At 46.7% G+C, this 21196-nt stretch overlaps 1 pseudogene; it reads left to right on the forward strand.

Annotated features, from left to right (window-relative positions):
• Window positions 1-602: 602 nt before the first annotated feature.
• The window catches only part of LOC115476804, a 324007-nt pseudogene continuing 303413 nt past the window's right edge, over window positions 603-21196 (forward strand).

Genomic DNA, 21196 nt, shown 5'->3' on the forward strand with positions numbered 1-21196 from the left:
TTGTAGTTCATTTGTAAACCAGCGGGCCAAAAAAAACCTCCAAGCCCCGTTCAGGTACCGTTTCTGGCAGGCCCACCACTCGGATATTATTTCTCCTGGATCTGTTTTCCAGGTCCTCAATCTTCTCCTCCATCGCCTGCAGCTTTTTTTGAGTTATATCCTGTATTGTCTCCACCTCCGTTACTCTGTCCTCGATTTCACTCACCCGCGTTTGAAACCCTACACAGTCTCGAGAGAGATCTGTGAGTTGTTCTTTTACCCTTTCCAGGTTAGTATTTATAGGGGATAGTCGGCGCTCCAACATGTCCTCTAGCACTGAGGACATTTCCATGGTAATTTCGGCGATCCAAGCCGATGACACTGTCGGGGCCGGCGGGCTTGCGGGCGGCGCCATCTTGTCCTCTGCTCCTCTACTCCGGAGCTTGTCTTTATGCATGCTTTTAGCTGCCATCTCGCCGCCAGTGGATTTAAAATATTCTTTACCGGTCCCTCCAACGCTTCAGGCTGTAACGAAAATTAGTTATATCTCGCGGTTTGTGAGTTTAATCATGCGGAGGGAGAAGTGGAGCCGGAGAGATCTCTTTCTTCAACCCCTCGCGGTCATGACGTCCTTGGAGGACAAATTAAAGACTATCATTGAGTCTTCTTGCCCTGTCTCTTCGGTCGTACTACTGGTTGTGTTATTGTTACGTTCTGAGAGTCTTGAACACCCGCTGTTAAAAAAGACCTATTCTGTGTCTGCCCTTCCCTATCATTGCTGACTAAAGCAGTAGAGCTATCTGTTGTTTGTTGTTCCTCCCCTGATGAATCACTAGATGAGTTGATGAATGTAACTCTCTTGCCTTTTTTATTCCTTCTAGATTTCCTACCCTGGTTCATCCAAGGATAAACGAACCCTTTAGTATAATCGAGTTCTTCGCGTTTATACTTAGAGATTTTTTGTGACCTAATTTCCTGCCTATACCGTTCTATCAACTGAGTATGTTTTTTAAATCGTAATTCTCAGAAGAACTGCCTATTTTAAGCATTTCTACTTTTTGGTCCAGTTCCTGTTTGCTTCCCTCTACTAACTTGTTTAATTTATCAATTGTAATCAACATCAAATCCAAAGAACATCTGGACATAATGTAATTCCACTTACTTACATAATCACTATCTTCAAGGAACCTAGGCTCTTTGTATAACCGTAAACCTCTCGGAATACGTTGAGCCCTGCAATACTCTATCAGTGTCATGGTATGGTATTCAGACCTCACAATATATTTATGTAATCTAAGAACATCAGTCCAGTCTAACTGTACCGCACCCCCAACTGAGTCAAACAATCGGTTACCCTCCAATAATACAGAAATAGCCTCTGCTGAAAAGCCCGACTTTGACTCCCATCCACCTGTGGCCATTTTGCCTAATAAATGTGAATCACAAACCCAATCAAGGTCTATTCTCTATAATTGGTTACACATTGTACTACAAATTACTCACTAGTAACCGTTTAACATTTATAAAAAATAATCTTTATTAATGAATTAATATAACCTTACTAAAATTAAATCCATTCCCTTAACCCATTGTTATACATCAATCACTACATACATACTCTCATTCACCAACACACTTAAAACCATAACACTTTTCCAAAATACTCTTTCAGTACACAATTAAATGACATATCTGGTAATTTCTCATCATATCAAAATTTCTCAACAACATAAGGTCACACTCCTTAATCATTTGTATATCCAGTGAATTGGAGTCTCCCACAAGAGCAAACTTCTTTCACATCGCGTTCAATAGATCAGAGTCACCAACTTGTAAAGTTAAAGTATTTTTAGGCTAAATTCCTAAAGTTAAAGTCCTTTGCAGTCCCACTCAAGCGTGTAAAAGGGTTTAAAGGATACTTTAATTTCCTGCTTTCTTGAATTATTCTTCTTTCTTCTCCTTTCTTTTAAATGTTGGATACCCTGTGTTTAAATGAAGATCACCGGAACCACCAAACAGGAACCTACTACACTAAGCTTCAAGAAATGAAAGGAAGGAAAACCCTAAATCCTAACTAATTCAGTAGCCTTAGACATTAGGTAGGTCTCCCATTTTAGTACATTCCTCACTAACTCATCCCAATAAAAAAAATGGATAATTTTTAATCCCTGTCCCTCCCACAAGATATTTCGTTAGGAAGTTTAATATATAGATATATATTTTTTTTATATTTCCAATCTCAGAATCTTCTATCACTAAAAACACTTGTAGTGAAAACAGCATACACTGCCATGAAAACTTGAGAGGAATTTCCGTTTAATATTACCTCCCAATACCAAACAGGCTCAATAGAAATTTTTATAGAATTTCCTCTGACATATTTACCAGGAATATATAATATCAGCTTGTAGAGCAACTCAAGCTTAGTCACGTCATCAAACCAAATACGGTAGTTTGATTTATTCTAGTGCTGTGCTTCAGAGTTTTCAGCTTGGTCACACAGCTCTCAGTCACTCCAGTCACAACTCTATAAGTCTGTTACAAACACGGAAGGCTTTTAAAATAGAATGGTTAACATCAATCACACCTTCCTCAAACAAGTAAGCCTTAATATAAACTCAATTTGTTTTGAAATAGATTTCTTTTCCACACAGCTGCTCTCAGACTTTAAACACACGCCTGTACAGCTTCTAACTCACCTCCCAACTGACTTTAAAGGCAGTTTAGAACTTTCTTAACCCTCCCCGAGCTGGAGCTTCTACCACGAGCTCATGAACATAATACCCCTCTAAAACAAATTAAATTAACTCTTTTAGGTTATACAATATATTTTGTAAATACATTACATTTAGTCTATATTAAAACTGGCATGTTTATTGGGTACCTTAAAGCTCCTGTAGCCTGAAAATCCTCTTTCTATCCTGGCACGAGCCTCCTGCTCCGCCCTGTCACGAGCCAGCTACTGTCTCGTGTTTCCATGCCTCCCTCTGCACTCGGCCCACTCCTCAGCGTGTACAGCGCTCACATCGTCGCTGGCCCCTTCTATTAAAAATAAAAACGCTGGGAAAGTGCACCGGAGCACTTTCCCAGCCTCTCCGATTCCCGCTCCGTTCCTCTTCTTCCTTCGGAACCGGCTCTACTCCTTAAAAGGAGCCGGTTCCTTTAATAGAAAGGAATTCCCCAGGCCCTGCATTCAAAAATGGCCATCTGACGTCGTCACGTCGATGTCAGACACTGATGCGGGCCAATCAGAGCCCAGACTCCCCGAATCTTTCTCCTCCTGCACCAGCTAAACAGCTGACCCACGCCGCCCAGTATCGCCACCCCACCAGAACGCCACCCAAAACCCACCGCGATCCAGCTCTTCTCTCCCCATCCAGCCAAAAACGCCAGCCGCCTTCAACAACAGCGGCAGCCCAGCCCAAAACCGCTGCCACTGCCCATTGACAATCCACCCCATCCCGCTGCAGCCGGACTTGAGCAGCGCTGCTCCTGCCACATTACAGCAGCGTCAGATGCGTCCCGGCATCGTTGTTCCACACCCCGACCCAGCCCAGGTAAATTTAAACTTTAACCCCTTGGGGGTTACATGTAAAAGGATTGTCCTTGAGATCAGCACATCCAATATGGCTTGCATAGTGCAGGAGCTGGCTGGCATGAGATGGGGGATTGGGAAAGGTATGGTCAGTGCTGAGCCATGGGCTATATGCCCGGGGTGTTTGATGCATTAGATGACATGACAGGGAACCCTGGAAGCTGGTCTGACACAGAGTACAAAGGATGTGTTGGCAGGGCACACTCATTCTTCAATAGCATGTTAGCATTTTGAGTTATGACTATGGTTGGATGACCAATTCTTTTGTTGTTCTTTTTAGGGGGGGGGGAGGAGAGGGTGGAAGCACTATTTCTTTACATTACTTTAAAATCATGCTATGATATCCACTAATTGCAGGACCTCAGGCAGGAATACCATGAAACAGTATCCACCCCAAAAAGGGGGATACAGAAGTGAGGCACCCTTCCCTGCCCTAGCTGTTGCAATGTTAGCCATTCCTTTGCATGTCATCTCATTATCTCATAGGAGGTTAGTTTGAAGTTGCAGCCACACTCATGGGAGGATAGCTGCAACCTCAGGCCTTGATGTGGGACAGAGGTGTTATGACTTACTAGTTGCCTATAAGCCACATGGAAACTGATATTGTACATGAAATTTGCATTATTAAATAAATACATTTACAAAGGACTACAGGTGCCCTGTTTATAATGCACTGTCCTTATGAGTTCAGGGGTCTCCCTCCAGATTCTCCTGAACCTCCGCCTCAGGGACTCTAAATCCCTGCATATTCCAAAACATCTGCAAGATACAAGTTTGTACACCAGGAATTAGGGGATGGCCCTTCTTGCCTTCACAACACAAATTCCTTTGGCAGCCAAATTGGAGAGACTCACAACACTGATGATGGGGAGGGGGAACATTACATTGGTACAGGTGCTGTCATTGAGGTGCAGTATTGTAGGGAAGTGGGAATGGTTTTCCTTTCTAGTACATTGATTGTATTAATGAATGTGTGTGTACACCAGTGGCGTAGCCAGATCTGAATTTTTGGGTGGGCCCAGAGCTAATATGGGTGGGCACTATATATATAGGTGAGAGTACCAGGCATACTGTGAACAGAAGCGGAGCCAGGATGAGGCAGGTTGATGGCGCGGGGGGAGCGAGAGCGGACTTCCACCGGCGCCAGCGCACATTTTCAGTGCAACAGGATGAAAAAAAATAGGTGCCGGCCCTGGCAGAACTCCGTTTGTGGGTGCAGCCGCTCCCCTGGCGCCCCACCTAGCTATGCCACTGACTGTGAAGTAATACAAAACCCAACAAAAATCACTTAGGACCTATAAAGCAATTCTACCATAACACAAAACCTTCAGGAGTCACCATAAATTGCAGTGGGCAGAACATCATCAATATACCTATTGGAAAGCTAAATAAGCTGGATTAGTACAGATCAGTCCTACACAGACACTTAGTGCTAACAGAATACCCAGCCTTTTTCATACATGATCACAAGTAGACCCTCATCAAGTATAGAATAAGTAACCACAAACTAAAAATAGAAATATGTAAACAAAGATTAAACTGAACCCCAAGAAGCCAGAATCTGCATACAGTGCAAAACCAAACAAATAGAAACAGTGACACATCCTTTTGTACCGTGAAAAATCTAGAAATCAGATGTAAATTTAAAAAAACTAAGATATTTCAATTGCTACATTAAAAATTAGCAAATAAAACAAAACCAAAAAATAAGGTGATATACTACTACTACTGCTTAACATTTCTAGAGCGCTAGTAGGGTTACGCAGCGCTGTACAGATATCTTCTTATTCGACTAACATAACATTTTTGGCTAGTTTTCAGAGACCAAAAACTCCTTAAGTCAGGACGAGCATACTGTTACAGCAGTATACTGTCCTGAGCTGGAGAATTAGGTTTTGATCTCCGAAAGCTAGTCACAACAATGTATTTAGTCCAATATAAAAGGTGTCACCTTATTTTTTTGTTGTTTTGTATTTTTTATAACTATTTATTAACTTTTAAAGTGGACTAACATGGCTGCTACATTACATCATCCTAAATTAAAAATAAAATTCTTTTTTCTACCTTTGCTGTCTGCCCATTTAATTTTTCTAATTGTGTTGGTCCTGGTCTCTGGTTACTGCTTCCTTGTTTTCTTTTAACTCTCTTTCCATGGGTCTCCTGTCCATGTGTCATTTTTTCTTCTTCTTCTGTCTTCTTCACCTCTTCCATAACAAGTAATATCAACACTAATCTGTTCCTTTCAGCTTTCTTCTATTTTTTGTTACCTAGCCATTCAGATTTCATTCATATTCTCGTCTTCCATCTCCCTCTTTTTACTGCACCTACCTACAGCTTTTCATCTCTTTTATCTTATTCTCCAGTCTTTCACTAGCTTTTTCCTCTCTCCCACTGCCATTCAGCATCTCCTCTCTCTTTACCTCTGCCATCCAGCATCTCCTCCTTTCTGTTTCTATCACCTGCCATCCAACATATTCTCTGTCTCTCTCTCTCTCTCCCACCACCATCCAGAATTGCAGCTCTCCTCTCTACCTCTGCCATCTAGCATCCAGTCTCCTGTCTCTCTCTTTCTCACCCCCCCCCCCCACCAGCTAGCATCCGTTCTTGTCTTTCTGTCCCATGTGCACCTATTTTTTTAGCCTGCCCTCCCCAGATCATGTCACGAGCGAGCGGAGAAGCCAAGCCGAGCGAGAGCAAGGCTGCGAGCACGCCGCCGCGCACAGCCACGTCCGGGTCCACTACCGCGTAGGAGGATGGAATCTATCTACCACGACGGCGACGCATTCTCTGCCTCTCTCTAAGCCTGAACTTAGGTAGGTGGGCTGATGGGATCGATCATCTGAGCCTGAGCGCAGATGCCCACGACGCGACTTACGCTACGGCTATGTGTGTGTGCTTGGGTGGTGGGCGGGCTTGAAATCGGAGCCTGTGTGGAGAGGGGAGATCAGCTGCTGCCAGAGCGCCACGGGTGCCGTCTCTGCCTCTGCCATCACGCTAGGCTGCTGCTGCGCTGCTGCTGCAGTTGTGTGGCGCTTGGGTGGGTCGGCGGGCGGGCCTGGGCCTGGTGCCAGGTCCCTCCTTTTCTCCCCTCTCCTGCTAGCTCCGTTGAGAAGGAAAAAAAACCCCAAAACGTCTTTTTTAAACATCCAAAAAGGGCGTTTATTTCATCTGCTCACTGGGACACCAATTCGTTGCAGCTCGGAGCGAGAAGCAGGTAATTTTACCTTTTATAGTGGGCAGGGGGTTCCCTGAACGGTCTCCACGTGGCTTATGGCGTTGGAGGGCAAGGGCGCGAAAAGACGCTCCCCGGACCGCGTGCGCGCGTCTAGCGGGGAAGTGGGGGGTTCGAAGGCAGAGTTGCCTTTTTTTGGGCGCTTTTTCGGAGTCGGGAGAGCTCCCCGGTTTTTCCTCCGGTGCGGCGGTTTTTCCTGCCTTAGGCGCCCATCCCCCGCTGGCCGCCCTCCTGGTCGTGGCCGGCCATGCTGCTCGGATGGCTTCTTCTTGGGCCGCCCTCGAGGTGGGAGACGTTAAACCTATGGTCGCAAAATTTAAGCGCCATTCTTCCCACGCGGCTCCTTCGCGGAGTGTCACGCCAGACGCCATTTTGGATGCACAGCGTGCCTCTCCCCCGCTCTTGGGAGCGCAGGTTGAGAGTGCCTCTAGGGCCGTGGCCCAGGCTGCAGAAGTGCACAGGCTGGGGGGTTTCTCCCCTGAGTTCATTTTGCTGCTGCATCAGGCTTTTCTTATGCAAAACGCTGCCCCTGCTCCCCTGTCTGATAAGGGTGATGAAGCCTCCATGGTCAAGCTCCCTCAGGTGGATCTCCAGGCCCTCGGGGACTCTGTCTCCTCTGATGTGGATGAGGGCAGCATATCTGAGTTCTCCCAGAGGTCCTTTGGGGATTCTTTGGAGGAGACTGATCCCCGCTTGGATGGAGCGGATGACCCCTCTGCAGCGCGGCTTTTTCACTCAAAGGATTTGCCCAACCTGTTAGTGCAGGCCATGAGCAATTTTGAAGGTTTCCTCTCCGGAGGAAGGCCCTCTCTCAGCCTCTGCTGGCTCTACCATTATGCTGGGAACTAAGCGCCCGCCTAGAACCTTCCGCATTCATGAAGCCCTGCAGACTTTAATTTTGGCTCAATGGGATTCCCCTGAAGCGAGCCTTAAAGTAGCCAGGGCTATGTCCCGTCTGTATCCTCTGCCGGAGGGGGAACGGGAAGCCTTTCTCTGGCCTACGGTGGATTCTTTAATCACTGCGGTGACTAAGAAAACGGCGCTGCTGGTGGAAGGTGGCACTGCCCTGAAGGACGCTCAGGGCAGGATATTAAAGTTGGCCTTTGAGGCGGCCGCCCTGAGTTTGCAAGCCTCAGTTTGCGGCTCCTATGTGGCCAGGGCGTGCCTGACTGTTTTGCAGCGGGCTTCCCCCTTGGACTCTTCCTTGAGGGTGGATTGGCCAGCCATGGAGTCGGGCATCGCCTACTTGGCAGACTTGCTGTATGATGTCTTGAGAGCCTCGGCTAAAGGTATGGCTCATACAGTCTCTGCGCGGCGGTGGCTCTAGCTTAAGCACTGGTCTGCTGACCATGCCTCAAAATCTCGCCTAGCCAAGTTGCCTTTTAAAGGCAAGCTGCTGTTTGGGGACGAGCTGGTCAAGTTTGTGACGGAGCTCGGCACGTCTAAGGGCAAGAGGTTGCCGGAGGTCAGGGCTCGTGCCAGCGGTGCTTGCCCTGGTTCCTCCAAGGGCCAATTTCAGGAAGCCCGTCGGTATCACCCGGGCAAGTCAGGCTCCTCTGCCTCCTTTTCCTTCAAACGGAACTTCTCCCCCAAGCAGCATTCCTTTCGCAGGGACCGCCGTCCTGGAGGTTCGTCCTCCAGCCTTCCCCCAGGGTCGCGTACCCAATTACGGGGCCGTGGTCCATGGCCCAGAGCGGATAGGAGGAAGGTTGTCCTCATTTCTGGGCGAGTGGACCAGGGTAACTTCAGACGCTTGGGTTCTGGAAGTCATCAGAGATGGCTACAAGCTGGAGTTCTGCCGGCCCTTGAGAGACGGATTTGTGAACTCTCCCTGCAAGTCTCCGGTCAAAGCAGCTGCTGTGCAGCAGACTTTGGACAACCTGATCCGCCTGGGCGCGGTGGTCCCAGTGCCAGTGGATCAACTTGGCAAGGGGCGTTACTCCATTTACTTTGTGGTGCCAAAGAAAGGAGGTTCTGCTCGGCCTATTCTCGACCTCAAGGGAGTCAATCGGGCCTTGAAAGTACGGCACTTCCGGATGGAGACTGTCCGCTCCGTAATAGCTGTGGTGAAAAAAGGAGAATTCCTGGCATCCTTGGACATCAAGGAAGCTTACTTACATATTCCCACCTGGCCTCCTCATCAGCGCTTCCTGCGCTTTGCAGTCCTGGGCCGACACTTCCAGTTCAGAGCCCTCCCATTCGGGTTGGCTACTGCTCCGCGGACCTTCTCCAAAGTAATGGTGGTCATCGCGGCCTTCCTACGCAAGGAAGGAGTACAAGTCCATCCTTATCTGGACGACTGTTTGATCTGAGCCCTCTCTTATGCAGAGTGTGGGAAGGCTACGGACAGGGTGATTGCTCTTCTGAGCTCCCTGGGATCGGTCATCAACTGGGAGAAAAGTCAGCTGCACCCGACTCAGTCCCTGGAGTATCTGGGAGTTCAATTCGACACCCAAGTGGGCAGAGTGTTCCCGCCAGACAACCAAAGCGTCAAGCTTCGGGCCCAGGTGGACCAGTTCCTAGAAGCCTCTACTCTTCGGGCTTGGGACTATGTGCAGCTGATGGGCTCCATGACGGCCATGATGGAGATAGTGCCCTGGGCCAGGGCCCATATGAGACCACTACAGCATTCCCTGCTGCGGCAGTGGACTCCAGTGTCGGAGGATTACGCTGTATGCCTTTCCTTGGATCCAGTGGTGCGCAAGGCGCTGAGTTGGTGTCTGAGGCCAGACAAGCTGTCCGCAGGAATGCCTCTCACGACCCCGGAGTGGGTTGTCGTCACGACGGACGCCTGTTTGACGGGTTGGGGAGCCCACTGTTTGGGAAGGACAGCGCAGGGGCTCTGGTCTCCTGCAGAGGCAAAGTGGTCTATCAACCTCCTGGAACTCAGAGCCATTCGGTTGGCGCTTCTAAAGTTTCTCCTGGTCCTGAAGCCAGTACGGGTCCTGTCGGACAATGCCACGACCGTGGCCTATGTCAATCGCCATGGAGGTACCAGGAGCGCCCCTCTAGCCAAGGAGGCCATGAAGCTATGCCTGTGGGCGGAAGCGAATCTGGACCAGCTGTCGGTGGCCCACACTGCGGGAGTCATGAATGTCAAGGCGGACTTTCTCAGTCGCCATACCTTGGATCCCGGAGAGTGGCAGCTGTCTGCTCGGGCGTTCTTGGACATCATGAAGTGCTGGGGCCAGCCGAGCCTGGATCTGATGGCGTCCTTGGCCAATTGCCAAGTGCCGCGTTATTTCAGCAGAGGACGGGACCCTCGGTCTCTGGGAGTCAATGCTCTTCTCCAGCAGTGGCCGGCACAGGAGCTTCTCTACGTGTTCCCACCATGGCCCATGATGGGCTGGGTTCTAGGCCGGGTGGCAAAGCATCCGGGCCAGGTAATCCTGGTGGGTCCGGATTGGCCCAGACGTCCCTGGTATGCGGACTTGATCAGGCTTTCAGTGGGCTGCCCTCTGAGGCTGCCAGCGGAGCGGGGCCTCTTGCATCAGGGTCCCATGGTGATGGAGGATCCCTCCCCCTTTGGTCTTACGGCCTGGCTCTTGAGCGGAAGCAGCTGAGGAAGAAGGGCTTCTCAGACAAGGTCATCGCCACTATGCTGAGAGCGAGGAAGCGCTCTACTTCTACTACTTATGCCAGGATTTGGCGTACCTTTGCATCGTGGTGCAAGGCAGGCTCTCTGTCGCCCTTCACTGCTCCAGTATCTTCAGTGTTGGCATTCCTGCAAGAGGGTCTGGAGAAAGGCCTGCCACTCAGTTCGCTGAAAGTCCAGGTGGCAGCTCTAGCTTGCTTCAGGAGCCTTCTGAAGGGTGCTTCCTTGGCGTTGCAGCTAGATGTGGTGCGTTTTCTCAAAGGAGTTAATCACCTGCGCCCTCCTCTGCACTCGATGGTGCCTACGTGGAATCTCAACCTGGTGCTACAGGCCTTGCCGAAGCCGCCCTTTGAACCCTTGTCGAGGGCATCGCTGAAAGACCTGACGTTGAAAGCGGTCTTTTTGCTGGCTATCACTTCAGCCAGAAGGGTTTCCGAACTCCAGGCACTCTCATGTCGAGAGCCGTTCCTGCGGTTCACTGAGGCAGGAGTGTCGATTCGCCCAGTGCCTTCCTTCCTGTCCAAGATTGTTTCTCGCTTCCATGTGAATCAGCAGCTCTGCCTACCCTCCTTTTGTAGGGAGGACTACCCAGAGGAGTACCCTGCTCTCAAATGTCTGGATGTGAGACAAATCATCATCAGATACTTGGAAGTGACCAATGATTTCCGGAAGTCGGATCACTTGTTCGTGCTGTTCGCAGGCCCTCATAGGGGTCTGCAGGCATCTAAGCCTACAGTGGCACGGTGGGTCAAAGAGACGATTGCAGCGGTTTATGTGGCCGCAGGGAAGGTGCCGCCTATCCAGTTGAAGGCTCATTCAACTACAGCACAGGCGCCCTCGATGGCAGAGTCCAGGTCCGTCTCCGGAAGAGATTTGTAAAGCAGCAACTTGGGCGTCAGCTCATACCTTCTCAAGACATTACCGCTTGGATGTGGCTGCTCGGGTCGAGGCCCACTTTGGAGCTTCAGTGTTGCGTTCTGGGTTTTCCATGTCCCGCCCTGGGTGAGTACTGCTTCGGTACATCCCACCAGTCTATAGATTGATTGGCTTGATGATATGGAAGGTAAAATTATGTATCATACGTGATAATTTTCTTTCCATTAATCATAGCCGATCAATCCATAGCCCCTCCCAGATATCTGTACTGTTTGTATTCTGGTTATATTTCAGGTTCAAGTTTAGTCTTCAGTTCCTGTTCAGGAGGACTTCGTGTTCAAGTTCTTCCAATTGGATTTTCCTGGAGTTGAGACGATTTTGTGTTACAGTGAGCTGCTGCGTTCCTCTCCCCCCGTTTCGATGGTAGCTGGATTGATAACTAAATTATGCCGGCGCTCCCTCCCGCTTCGTGCGGTAGTGGGATAGCTTTGTTTCCCTCCCACTTCGGCGGTGTTAGGGTCAGCCAGCTCCTCCCGCGGTTGTGGTAGCAGGATAAGATAGATCCCCCCCGCATCGGCGGGTGTGGTGTCCCTCCCCGCTTCGCGGGGATGAGCTGGACGGATTCCCCTCCCCCGCTTCAGCGGTGGTGAGCTGGGCAGTGTCCCTTTGTGGGTGTAATTCTCTAAGTGCTGAGTCCTGCGGATGGAGCTTTGATATCGACATACTGAGGAGTTTCCGGCAGCACATGACCACATATAGGGAGGCAAAAGATTGCTCTCTATCTCCACCTGCTGGTAGATGGACACAACCCACCAGTCTATGGATTGATCGGCTATGATTAATGGAAAGAAAATTATCACATATGATACATAATTTTACCTTCTCTTTGTAGCGCCATGTTTCTCAGTGAATAACCGTTGGAAAATGTGCATCGCCTTATATGGATGCCCATGCGTGATGGACGTCCTTACATGCACAGTTCTATATATGGACGGGTCAGCACATGGACATCCTAGCCCCATATATGATGGTTCTGCACTTGGACGACCAGGACGCATGGACGTCCATGACGTGCACCGTCGTCACGTGTATGGGGCCCTATTTGGATAAGTACGTGTTCACACGTGCGGAGCCTTCCTTATATGGATCATTATCAAGTGTGCGATCCTCTTCATATATACACAGTAAATATGTATGTTCCTTATATTTTCCATAGCTGCATGTTCCGCAAGTACAGTGCATATAGTTGCGGACATCCAGGTACGGGAAATATATGGAAAATTCATAGTGATAAATACAGTAACAAGGACGTGTTTCTCACAGAACTGCCGAAGGACGTCCCTCTTACAGTGTATGATGTTTTCTAAAGTACATAATTTTGGGATTACCACAGGACTATTTGGTATTTCAGATATGGAAATACTGCTTCAACCTTGCTACAACAAGAACTTAAAGGCATAAGCTCTAGACATAGAGACCATGTACCATCCAATTGCATTTGAATCCAAATGTTTTCTTTATGCAATTTCCTTTATGATGTTCCTAAATAAACCCTAATGAAATAAATAGTGGGTTTGTTACTTTTTCAGTGAAACTAATTACAGCTACTAGTTACACAATCCATAAGTTAACTAGTTACAAAACTATTTTGCAAAAGTAACTAGTTACAGTTATATGTAAAAAGTAATTACAGCACTTTTTAGTTATTTTCATATCTGCATATTTTGTTATATTAAGAACAAAGTTACAGTAGTTAGCATATAGCTTACAGATTTGTTTTGTGTGTTCCCGGCCTTTGTCCACTCTCCTATTACGAAAACATAACAGACCACTTGGGCAACATGGGAACAATTGAAGGTTAAATGTATTCTATAAGATTATAATATAGATACCCAAATATTATGTCAAACAAATACTCCTGTATCTCATCTGTAAACAGGATGTAATTGCACCATGTCATTAAGTGTTCTGAAATCACCCTGTTTTGTTCTCTCTCACTCATCATAGTGGTGTTCCTTGGTCGACTGCCACCCGGGGTGGATCACCGCTGTACACCCCCCCCCCCCAGGTGCAGCAGCCCCCTGCCCGGCGCATCACCTCCAAACCCCACCCCCACCCCAGGTGCATTGTTCTTACCTCCTGGGAGTGCTGGAAGCAGCCGCATGGCTGTTGGCTCCGCTGGTTCCCTGCCCCGGAACAGAAACTGACATCAGGGAGTAGCGTCTAATGTGTGACTAGACTGAGTTGATGAATTCTGTGTCTGTAATATATGCACAAGTTTGTCATTGACTTTTTTTGCGTATACTCAAGCTTTAAGGAACTGTGGAGGGTTTTTTTTTGCATGATGATGGTGTACCAGGCCCATGCCTTATAGCTGATGATACAGGCTGGCTGGGTGGTACTACTGAAGCCTTTTTTCTCCACCTTGGTGAGGCTGAGTTGCACTGGGAAGTCTGAGTCGCATTGGGTGCATTTATCTATAATTGAAGAGTTGCAGCTAGAGAGCTGGAACAGTGGATCTTCATATTAAATTTTAACTGCCACACCTCAACCATTCTTCTAACGTTCGGAGATCCTTTCTCATTGTTTCTACTCCCTCCAGGGTATTCACTCTATTGGTTATTTTCGTGTCATCCGCAAAAAGGCAAACCTTTCCTTCCAACCCTTCAGCAATATCTCCCACAAATATATTAAACAGAATAGGCCCCAGTACCGACCCCTGAGGAACTCGGAGACTCTACAGAAACCACTGCCATTAGCAGTCTGCAGAATTGAAAAAGCAGCTCAAAATTACAGATATAGTGATGAACTCCAAGTATGCATGATCCGAATCTCTGGCCTAGGGACATGTTTGCTTTCTCAAAGTCCAAAAACAGACAGAGCAATTACTAGATTTCCCAATGACTCCTACTTGAGTGGTAGGACCAAAACCTTTATTTTTCAGTTTCAACCAAAACAAATCTGCTACCGGAATTTGCCACTGGGAGGGAGTAAGTGGGGGCTGTTTCTGATAGGGGGAGGAGCACATGCACTATGGGCATAGGCGCCCCATATAAGAGGCTTGGAGAGGCTAAGCCTCCCCAGCCCAACCGTGACCTTACCCTGGCTGCCTCCTCCTCAAAGGCAGGAGAGAACAAAATTGTATATGTTCCTCTCTTCTCTGCTCCGGCGCCACCGTCCACCCCTACTTGCGGCGCTGGCACCACTGTCCACCACCTACTTGCGGCGTCAGCTTCTTCTTTTACCAGCTGGATGCCTGTCTCCCACTCCCAAGGGGACACAGCAGTATGTCTGGGGTTCAGCCAAAAATGTACCAGCATTTTTAGTCAAATATCAGTTTCAGACTAGTTGCAGTGCTGAAATCAAAACTCGGTAGGCCTCTAAAGTTGTTCTTTTATGGTGAATATTCTCAAATTTATTCTTGAGAACATGCAATTAGGGACATTCAAGTGGCAGGTTCAATTCACAGGTCAGGTCTTCATTCGAGTTAACCAGGGCTGAGGAAACTATGGAGCTATGGAGTACCAGCTACTGTAAACAAACAAACAAAAAAAAAAAAGCAGCATTTAGTGGCCAAACCCTAGCCAAAGAGTTTCACTGTATTAAGTGGACTAAGTATAATGGGAGCAGATTATAAAATAAGAGAAGTTACCAGGAAGCTGTGAATGAAAACTAATGCCACACCCAATTGAAGCTTGATCCCAAGGAAAACTGCTAAGTAAAATATACTTCAAAATGTTCTCTCTGATGGTTTTGAAATCCTATTTTCTATATATATATATATTTTTTTATTTATTTATTTATTTATTTATTTATTTATTTTTTTTAAGTCTCCAAAGCTGAAGAGAATGCAGACACTACCATTTGCTTTGACTGCATGCAAATCAGATGAAATGTAGGTTGGCTTGCTCCAGTAAAAGATGAACTCTCCTGTGGAATAAAACCTGTAAAGATCTGAAGTAATAAGCACTTACAGGTCACTCACATCTCTCATCAACAGCTTTAATTATCAGCCTGCTCAGGAGTCCAGCTCCTACTGTCAATCACAAATACAAAACCTAATGCACTTGTCTTTGGCAGGGGACTTAGCCATGGAGTTTTTATATTGCTCTATGGAAAGCAATTACAGTCTAATCTTGGGTAACATTAACATACATATGGAAGATCTACAAGACAGAAGAAGAAATGAATTATGCTCCTTTCTATGTAATTTGAATTATGTAATTCCTCCTCCATGTCCAACTCATAATAGGGGACATCAACTGGATTTGGTGACCTTTAGTGATGGTTTAGTGTTTAACCACCCTAGTATTAAGTTATCCAATATTGTCTGGGAATTGTCTTTGAGGTCTGATCATTTCAGATGTTTTTTTTCTTACATTATATTGGAATCAGTTTCAGCAAGTAACGTAAACTTCTACAAAACAGATGAAGTGAAGATGTGATTCCATGTGTCCCAATGAAAGGAGACTTTAATTGCATTTAATTTCAATATATTCCATCTTTATAATATCAGGTTTCTCAAGGCAGAGTACAACAACAATTTGTAGAATTCTTTGCTGCTGGTCATCTGCCAACTTGTATCTACATCTTAATTTAAGAAGCTGTTAAAGACCTGATTGTTTTGTAAGACCTGATTGTTTTGTAAGGTGTTTGACTGATGGGAGGATATTGAGGCTTGCTGGGGTTTTGCTGCTTGTAAGGGGTTTTTTCTTTGTACAGTTTGTGAGTGTTTTATGGTTCCTTGCCTAGATGCTTGGATAGACGGGCTATTGTTTTGGGTGAATGAAAATGGTGGCAATCTCCGCCTACTGGCTTCAGTCCATATAATGGGCTAGATAGCCTCATACACTCCTCCTCCTTGGGCCAGATTTGAGATTGGCTCATGCAGTCTCCTGTTCTCTATCTAACCTCCTTGACTTGTACAGATCTACCTTAAGGAAGTGGAATACCCTAGATGACCTCATCAAGGGGAAGGGATGAAATGCTCTGAGCATGCTCTGCTGTTTTTGTTCCTCCAGTGTCTGCAGGATTGAAAGTGCGGCATAGAGACACAGAAGAAAAGAAAGCTTTATTTTATTTCTGGGGACTGCAACCCAGTCCCAGATCTGTAGAGAGGGAGAAGAAGGAATTTATCTGAGACCTTTAGGGATCAGTCTATCCTCCTCCTGTTTTATTCTTCCAGGAAAAGGGAAATCTCTTGCCTGAATCCATCCCAGCAGCTGCAGAATTCAGAGGGGAAAACAGAAGAGAAATGTCTGCCCGAGTTTCTGATCAGGCAAGAAATTCTTTTCTCTTCTCATGTATACAGGGTGCCACTGCCAGCACAAGAAGGAAAACTGTTCCCTTTGCTGCTCTTGCAGGCTTCCTTTCTATTTCCTTGTTTGTTTTGGAGTAGAGCAATAATTTAATGGTTGTTGGTAGAAGACTTTACCTGCTGGAGATGGATTGCAGGATTCCCTAGAGCAGTGTTTCCCAAGTCCGGTCCTGGAGTACTCCTTGCCAGTCAGGTTTTTAGGATATCCACAATGAATATGCATGAAAGAGATTTGTATATAATGGAGGTAGCATAGGGCTAGATTCTTTGTATAGCGCTGAAAAAAAATGAGCCTTAAGCGTTATTCTATAAGTGGTGCTCCGAGTTGGGTGCCATTGATAGAATAACGTTTGATGCCGGTATCTGCGCCAGTTACACTAACTTAAATCTGGTGTAAATTCTCAGGCCTAAATTAGATATGAATCTGCCTTATTCTGTAACACCGTGCAAATTCAAGGAACGCCCTGACCTACCCGTGCCCCTGTCACATCCATACCCCCATTTTGGATCTGTGCATAAAAATTAATACCCTGATCTTTATAGAATATCGACTATAAAGATGTGTAAATAAATTCAAAGTATTGCACCGAAAGTTGATTATTAGCGCCTAAGAATTGGGGATAATTGGCTTGTTTTGCAATTAAATTACGCATGTAAATTGGGTGCATGCAAGTTTAAGCACCATATATAGAACTAGGGAAATAATGTACTAGAGATCTGATCTCATTGACAGAGATCATCTAACAAAGTCTATACTGTCTATTACATAAACATCATAATGAAAGTGTGACTGAATGTGTCCTGGCTATTCCAGGCATCGATCACGTTCAAGGATGTTGCTGCTTATTTTTTGGAAGTGGAGTGGAATATTTTAGGAGAATGGCAGAAGGAACAGTATAAGAGGGTCATCAAGGAGATTCATGACTTCCTCATGTCACGAGGTAAATATGTCTTCACTATCATGTACTGCACAAGCATAGTATACAATTAGCATGGAAAAATCCCAGGTCCCATGGAGGGGCATAATCGAACGCGAACGGCCATCTCCATGGGCGTCTATGTCCGAGAACGGGTACGTGAAGGGGCGGGACAGATTGTATTTTCGAAAAAATGGCCACCCATCTTTTTTTTCGATAATATGGTTTGTGCCCGGCAAATGCATTGGAGTTGTGCGGATTTGAGCTGGGCGGTTTCGTTTTTCAGCGATAATGGAAACCGAAGGCGCCCAGCTCAAAAACGAACAAATCCAAGGCATTTGGTTGTGGGAGGGGCCAGGATTCGTAGTGCACTGGTCCCCCTCACATGCCAGGACACCAACCGGGCACCCTAGGGGGCACTTGTAACAATTAAAAAAAACCCAGTCAAATACCTCCCAAGTCCATAGCTCCGGTCCTTTGGGTGCTGAGCCCCTCAAATCCCCCCCAAAACCCACTGCCTGCAACACCATAGTTCTTATGGCTGAAGGGGGGCACAGTGGGTTTTGGGGGCGGTTTGGAGGGCTCCCATTTACCACCACAAGTGTAATAGATAGGGGGGGGGGGGGGTGGGCCTGGGTCCACCTGCCTGAAGTCCACTGCACCCACTAACAACTGCTCCAGGGACCGGCATACTGCTATGAATGAAGCTGGGTATGGCATTTGACGGTGGCATACAGGCTGGAAAAAAAAGTTGTTAAAGTTGGGGTTTTTGGTGGGAGGGGGTTAGTGACCACTGGGGGAGTCAGGGGTGGTCATGCCCAATTCCCTCCGGTGGTCATCTGATCATTTAGTGCACTTTTGTGGGACTTGTTTGTGAAAAAAAAAAGGGTCCAAAAAAGTGACCTAAATTCACGCTAAAAACGCCTTTGTTTTTTCAATTATCGGCTAAAGGCTCCCATCTCTCCTCGGTCGAGAAACACACCCCAGTCCTGCCTCCGACACATCCCCGTCAACTTCGTTCGTTCCCGCGACAGAGTGCAGTTGAAGACGCCCAAAATCGGCTTTCGATTATACCGATTTGGGCGCCTTTGTGAGATGGGCGCCTATCTCCCGATTTGGGTCGAAATCTGGGCACCCATCACTTTCGAAAATAAGGCTGATAGACACCCGAAATTTAGGACCTGGATTCTGATGTCATTCCATATCTAACAGGAACCAGTGAAGTAGTTCACTACAGCAGGTTCTGCAGAAGATGCTGCTCTGTTCTTAAACTGAAGGCTTCATACAAGACCAGTTGCAATCTGTCTCCTTTTTCTATATCAAAACAAATTTGGCACAGAAGACCAGAGAGAGGACTTTCCACCCAGATTTCTAGCTGGGAACTACAACTATTAGCTGCACACTACTCAGCTATACTGTGCAATGTGTAACTCCCTTCTGATGGTAACCAGATGTGAGAGAAGGTTATAATTTAAATGTTGTTTTCCTACTTCTTAACAGGTTATTCAATTGTTAATCCTGATGTTCTATTTAAGATTAAAAAGGAAGATGATAAATATTTCACTCAACACTTTGAGTGGGAGGGAAAAGAAAACCTGAATGATCCCACCAAGAGTAAGTAGATGTTTTGGTTTTAAACGGCTTTGCGTTTTTATATCACAGGAGATGGATCATTAACATCAAACATTTGGAGACTTAAACTCTATCAGATCCTTGGTGAAACCTTCTTGACATGTTTTCTCATAACAGGTCTTCCAGTGGTAACCTCTGTGTTCTCACTGAGTGTTAAACAAGAGGAAAATTTCCTGTTTATGGATCATCCTGAATTAGAGACTTTTGAACTGACTCACCCTTCTGTAACAAGTAAGTATAAAATTCTTACTAAAATAATTTGGGACCATTTAGGAAATCAGTGGTGGTGGGATGAGCCATCCTCCTCTCTCCTCCTCCCACTGTTTCCCTACTTTGGACAGAGTTGGCTGCCTGTGGAGATGGAGGAGGCACCTGATGGAGATGGGTGTGCTGGGGGTAAGATCAGGTCTGCAAAATCCTTTATCCTAGTGTCATGGGGTTGAGGAAATCTATACTATTGAATGGGCTGGTGGGAATAAAGAAGATAGTGGCAGGGGACATAACTGATGTACTGTAAGTGATAAAGTTTGACTTAGCCATGGAATTTTTATATTGCTGGTGGGTTAGTACAAATCACAGTACACAGTTGCATGATTTTGCATTCAGTGCAGCTCTTTAAATATTCTGTTAGTCTGGATTAAGTTAATGAGAACTGACAAGGACTAGTTTCCTAAATTATATGACTGATATCCTGTCCAGCTTATAATCGAACGAGAAAAACGCCCAAGTTCCGACCTAAATCGGGAGATGGGCGTTTATCTCACAAAAACGAATAACGCGGTATAATCAAAAGCCGAATTTGGGACGCTTTCAACTGCACTCCGTCGCGGATGCGGACAAAGTGGACGGGGGCGTGTCGAAGGCGTGTCAAAGGCGGAACTGGGGCGTGGTTATCACCCGAACAGAGATGGGCGCCCTTCGCCGATAATGGATGCGTTTGTAGCTAGAATTTAGGGCACTTTTCCTGGACCCTGTTTTTTCACGAATAAGGCCCCAAAAAGTGCCCTAAATGACCAGATTACCCCCAGAGGGAATCGGGGCTGACCTCCCCTGACTCCCCCAGTGGTCACTAACCCCCTCCCACCACAAAAAAATGATGTTTCACAACTTTTTATTTTCACCCTCAAATGTCATACCCTCCTCCCAGGCAGCAGTATGCAGGTCCCTGGAGCAGTTGTTAGGGGGTGCAGTGGACGTCAGGCAGGTGGACCCAGGCCCATCCCCCCTACCTGTTACAATTGTGCTGCTTAATGCTTATTAGTCGTCCAACCCCCCCAAACCCACTGTACCCACATGTAGGTGCCCCTCTTCACCCCTTAGGGCTATAGTAATGGTGTAGACTTGTGGGCAGTGGGTTTTGAGGGGGATTTGGGGGGCTCAACACACAATGGAAGGGTGCTATGCACCTGGGAGCTCTTTTACCTGTTTTTTTGTTTTTGTAAAAGTGCCCCCTAGGGTGCCCGGTTGGTGTCCTGGCATGTGAGGGGGACCAGTGCACTACGAATCCTGGCCCCTCCCACGAACAAATGCCTTGGATTTATTCGTTTTTGAGCTGGGCACTTTCCTTTTCCACTATCGCTGAAAAGCAAAAACGCCCAGCTCACACATTGGCGAATAAAACATGGGCGTCTATTTTTTATCGATAATACGGTTCGGTCCGCCCCTTCACGGACCCGTTCTCGGAGATTAACGCCCATGGAGATAGGCGTTTCTGTTCCATTATGCCCCTCTATGTGTTCACATGCTTAATGTGCATTAATGTTTCTATCAGCAAGGATAACGGGAGCTTAGCCTTCTTCCCTCCCCAGCAATAACGCCTAACTTGACGATAAAGCCATTTAAGATCCCATTGACATATAAAGACAGGTAATAGTCGTAAGCAATATAACCATCTGGGAAATTCCACCATCCGGAACAGCTGTATACGCCCATATAATGTAAGGGGCAAAGACACCCAACTACGTAATCTTTCCTCCGTAGCTCGTAATAGTCTCTTAACATTCAGATGATATATATCCAATACTTTCATAGACAGCCTGAGCCCCAAATAACT

The sequence above is a fragment of the Microcaecilia unicolor genome, chromosome 1 (assembly GCF_901765095.1).
Source record: "Microcaecilia unicolor chromosome 1, aMicUni1.1, whole genome shotgun sequence".
Lineage (NCBI taxonomy): Eukaryota > Metazoa > Chordata > Amphibia > Gymnophiona > Siphonopidae > Microcaecilia > Microcaecilia unicolor.